At 44.0% G+C, this 5,360-nt stretch overlaps 1 protein-coding gene across 2 annotated transcripts in view; it reads left to right on the forward strand.

Moving 5' to 3' along the window:
• Positions 1 to 243: 243 nt before the first annotated feature.
• Positions 244 to 5,360, forward strand: part of ATG16L1 (autophagy related 16-like 1 (S. cerevisiae)) — a 39,917-nt gene continuing 34,800 nt past the window's right edge. For both annotated transcript variants that reach the window (XM_011952025.1, XM_011952027.1), the window contains exon 1: positions 244 to 337. The gene's annotated coding sequence lies outside the window, so the exon portion shown is untranslated. The remainder of the gene's footprint in view (positions 338 to 5,360) is intronic.

Raw genomic sequence — 5,360 nt, forward strand, 5'->3', positions numbered from 1 at the left:
GCCAGGATGGTCTCGATCTCCTGACCTCGTGATCCGCCCGTCTCGGCCTCCCAAAGTGCTGGGATTACAGGCTTGAGCCACCGCGCCCGGCCTGAGAAGACATTCTTGCAGGTGATTCTGTAGGTTACTATGACTGAGGAATGTATGTTCCTGTATTTTTTTCTTCAATACATGACAAGGTAGGTACCTAGCAAGTGTACATATGTTATAATAACTTAATTTCTGACTTTTTTATTTTAATAGATAACAAATTGCTGGAAAAGTCAGATCTTCATTCAGTGTTGGCCCAGAAACTACAGGCTGAAAAACATGACGTACCAAACAGGCATGAGATAAGGTATTTTGAAACTAACCTGTATTATTTGTGTCTCCTCTAATGAGATTTATCTCAGTTCAGTTGTCACTTCTCTAATTTAAAAGCAAATCAAGTACTATTTTGTGTTCCGGTTTTTGTCAGCTCCTTTCAAATAAGAACTAAAACCGTGTAATTAAAATTGTTTTTTAAAAGGTATGTACATACCTAGAAAGGTTATTATCAGTACAGTGCTCTCAACTTGAGAAATTTCTTAAGGTGGATTCATGTGGTAACCCTACATCAGTTTCTCATCTAACCTGCCAGGGTTCATGTTTTTTGTTTCTTTGTTTGTTTTTAAATAATCACAGACAAGTATTTCTGAGCAGGTTTTTGTAGATCCTGTTAATATAGGATTGATTGGTACATACACAAAAATTGCTTTTGTGCAGTATGGGTCTATTTGATCCTTTTTAGGTTGGTGTTTTTTTCAACATACAAATGGTCCCCAACTTGCAGTGGTTCAACTTACAATTTTTCTTTTTCTTTTTTTTTTCTTTTTTGAGAGTGTCTCGCTCTGTCACCCAGGCTGGGGTGCAGTGGCGCAGTCTCAGCTCACCGCAACCTGCAACCTCCACCTCCCAGATTCAAGCAATTCTCCTGCCTCAGCCTCCCAGATAGCTGGAATCACAGGCGCCCCCCACCACACCTGGCTAGTTTTTGTATTTTTAGTAGAGGCAGGGTTTCACCATGTTGGCCAGGGTGGTCTCGACCACTTGACGTCAAATGATCCACCTACCTCAGCTTCTGAAAGTGTTGGGATTACAGGTGTGAGCCACCGTGCTGGCCAGCTTACACTTTTTCACCTTTATAATGGTGCAGAAGTGATGCACTTTCAGTAGAACTGTACTTTGAGTATCCATCCAGCCGTTCCGTTTTTCCCCTTCAGTTTAGTATTCAATAAATTGCATGAGATACTCAACAACTTACTATAAAATAGGCTTTGTGTTAGATGATTTCCCCCAACCGTAGGCTAATGTAAGTGTAACCTATGATACTCAGCAGGTAAGATGTATTGAATTCAAAACCTACTATATATTTTCAACTTCTGATGGGTTTAAAGGGACTTAGCCTCAGTAAGTAGAGGAGCATCAGTATTAGTAGATTGTGAAATCAAATGAGCAGATTGCAATAAGCTCTTATTTTTCTTTAAGAACTAGATTAGAAATATACCAGTGTATGCTGGGCGTGGTGGCTCACACCTGTAATCCCAGCACTTTGAAAGGCCAAGGCGGGTGGATCACGAGGTCAGGAGTTCAAGACCAGCCTGGCCGAGATGGTGAAACCCCATCTCTACTAAAAATACAAAAATTAGCCAGTCCTGGTGGCAGGCGCCTGTAATCCCAGCTACCTGGGAGGCTGAGGCAGAGAATTTCTTGAACCTGGGAGGCGGAGGTTGCAGTGAGCCAAGATCACACCACTGCACTCCAGCCTGAGTGACAGAGCAAGACTCCGTCCCAAATAAATAAATAAATATATATATATATATATGTGTGTGTGTGTATATGTGTGTGTGTGTGTGTATTAATAGAATATTTCATGAGATACATATTTGTTCATGGTGGCGTATTTGTGTTTACTGGGTCATTTGTGTGCATTTATGTATATTTGAAGTCTTACTGTTCTCTTCCATAATATTCGTTGTGTTTGCATGTTAAATTTGGTATGGGAACAGTAACCATTATTTCTCTGAAATCTCCACACATTTAGCAATTGTAAAAACAAGGTTGGTGATTTGTGGTGTCTAGAAATGGTAGCTGTAGCCTGATATATTTACTCCTAGAGCTGTAGCTGCTCTCACGTCTCCTCATCTGGCAGGATGGTCTCCTGGTAGAGGACGGAGTGGGAAAGATACCAGAGAACAGATGGCTTGGCAGGGCCTCACTTCCGTCCTTGCTTTGTAACAGTTCAGGAGATCCTGCCTGGCTGTGGCCCTGGAAGGCCTTCTGTAGTACTTAAGATATTAGTTTTAGTATTTTGGTTAACTTTAGGTGTAGATAATGCTGTTTCACCATTTTCATCTAAATTCATCCAATTGAAAACTAAAAACATTTCTATCTGATTAAACCCTTGGTGGCTGTATTCTTGTATTCTTTATCTGTTAGCCAAACTCATGTGCTTGGAATATGCAGCAGTTCTTTTGGCTGAATTTCACTAGGATAGTCTTTTTTGAGTCAGGGTATCTCTCTGTCGCCCAGGCTGGAGTGCAGTGGCATGATCATGGCTTACCGCAGCCTCAACCTCCGGGGCTCAAGCAATCCTCCTGCCTCAGACTTCTGAGTAGCTTGGAGACTGCAGGTGTGCACCACCATGCCAGTCTAATTTTTTAATTTTTTGTAAAGATGGGGTCTCACTATGTTACCCAGCCTGGTCTTTACTCCTGGGTTTGATCCTCCCTCCTCAACCTTCCATTAGTGTTGGGTTTACAGGCATGAGCCACCACATGCAGTGGGATGGTCATTTAGTTGGAGGTCTTGTTATAAATCAGGTTCATTCAGCCCACTCACAGCAAATTAATCACTGAGATGATGGGTTTTGTGAGAGTTTATTCATAACATGGCCAAGCAAGGAGGCAGGAGAATAGGTCTCAAATCCACCTCCTTGAAAATAGGGATGGGGGTACTTATGCGATAGAAAGCAGGGTGGTCTAAAGTGCGGGAAGAGGTGACTGGTGGGTAGGAAAGATGAAGTCATTGGGGCTTCCATGCAAGCATAATCTAGCTATGTGGTTCCTCATAGGACACATGCAGAAAATGGTGGCATTAGCACCATCTGAGGGAGGAGTGTTTTGGCCCTCTGATGTCAACAGATCACCTCTTGGGCATTCACACAGGCCCAGTTGAAGGGTTGGGGGTCTCAGCCGGCTTTAATGAGCAAGAGCTGCCTCCTAGTTCCTGGAGAAAAACTTGAAGCACCAGTTATTGTAGTGAGCCACAGTCAGTTATTATTTATAAGGAAGCTAGTGGGAGTTTAGTTATGTTGGCAACTTGACTTGCTAGTGGGATTTTGGAACTAGAAAAAAGTGATGAAAAGCAGGCAAGGTAGGTTGAATGGTGGGCTTCATCAGGTTACCCCTTGTTCGGTCTTTCCATTTCCACAAATGTTATCCATAGTAAGTCTGCCCTCCTGACTTCTTTGTTTCCATTCACGGTATCATTGTTTTCCACGAGTCATCTATGGTTCCTTCTTCCCTCTGTATCTTCCCCTCCCCACATTCCTTTATTCCTCATATTCCCCATATCCACCAAGCCCATTGGTTCTCCACCCCGTAGCCTTTTGCATCCTTTGGTTTACGTTTATTTTGCCACCTCCTTTGTTTGTTTATCTTCTTATTCCCAGAGTGTGGTGAGAGCCTCATTCACTCAATAGACTTCTGTGACTGCAGTGGGGTCTGGGCATTAGGGGTGTAGAGATGAGTAAGCCAGAGTCCCTGCTCTGAGGAGGAGTAGAATCTAGTGGGGGAGACCAACTCAAAGGGACATTTGCTAGAACATGTAAGGGTGTTCACAGAAGCTGGGCACTTCATTGGTTTCCTTTGCCCTCCTTCCTGTCTCTCCAAAGACCCTGCCTGTCTCATCCTAATTAACCGTAAAACAGTGCACACTGTGCTTAAATAGTCATCTACATCAGTTATCAGACTTTCTCTTAAGTATTTTCATCACTTTGCCTACAGTTTAAAATCAAACTTTTCAGCCTCTAAATTGTTTATTCTAAGCATGGTTCCTGGACTAGGGGCATCTTCTGGGAAGTTGTTAGAAACAAAGATTCTTGGGCCCCATCTCAGACCTATTCTATTAGAAACTCTAGGGGTGGGACCTGGTAATCTGTGTTTTCAGAAATGCTTTAGGTGATTCTAGTGACCTCTAAAGTTTGAGCACTACCACCTTTACTGCTACTCAGACTTCCTGGAACCAGCAACATTCCCATCACCAGCGCACAGAAAGTGAGAAATGCAGATTGCTGGGCCTTGCTAGGAAGGCAGATCACCTGTTCGTGGGCTCCAGGAATCTGTGCTTGAAACATGCCCTCCGAGTGATTGTTTTTTTCTACTTGCCAAAGCACCTTCGTGGGCTGATGATATTCATTGTAAGTAAAACAGGAAGTCCTTGGAGGCTTTGGGTCGTGAAAAGAGCTGTATCCTGCTTGCCTTAGTCTCTCCCAGCATTTCTGTTGAGTTCTGTGTCTTGGTAGACTTTGAAGTTTAAGCGTCTAATCCTGAGGCCCCTCTGCCTGATGATCTTGCCTCCATTTTGCCCTTCCTAGGAGATTCCTACTTTAGTTCCTCTTGGGAAACCCCTCCCAAAATGAAACCATCCTTGTCTGGGGAAATCTTTGCCTCTGAATGTGATTAACACTTTCTTTCGTCACTCTGATACACTTTTGTTTTTCTTTATGTTGTTAGTTTTAGGTTTTTTTTTTTTTTTTTTTTTTGAGACGGAGTCTTGCTCTGTCGCCCAGGCTGGAGGGCAGTGGTGCAGTCTCAGCTCACTGCAACCTCCGCCTCCTGGGTTCATGCCATTCTCCTGCCTCAGCCTCCCGAGTAGCTGGTACTACAAACACCCACCCCCACGCCCAGCTAATTTTTTGTATTTGTAGTAGAGACGGGGTTTCGCTGTGTTAGCCAGGATGGTCTCGATCTCCTGACCTCGTGATGCACCCGCCTCGGCCTCCCAAAGTGCTGGAATTACAGGCATGAGCCACCGCGCCTGGCCTTTTGTTAGTTTTTATTTCATGAGTCTGTTCTGTAGCTAGCCAGCTCCTTGGAAGGCGGGACCACGTCCTACATGCTTGAGTCCAGGAGTTCGAGGCCAGCCTTTGCAACATAGATACCATCTCAATACTTTTTTAAAAGGTGGGGACCGGGCATGGTGGCTCATGCCTGTAATCCCAGCACTTTGGGAGGCCAAGGCGGGTGGATCACCTGAGGTTAGGAGTTCGAGATCAGCCTGACCAACATGGCGAAACCCCACCTCTACTAAAAATACAAAAAAATTAGCCAGGTATGGTG

Source organism: Colobus angolensis, unplaced genomic scaffold (genome assembly GCF_000951035.1).
Source record: "Colobus angolensis palliatus isolate OR3802 unplaced genomic scaffold, Cang.pa_1.0 Scaffold33, whole genome shotgun sequence".
Lineage (NCBI taxonomy): Eukaryota > Metazoa > Chordata > Mammalia > Primates > Cercopithecidae > Colobus > Colobus angolensis.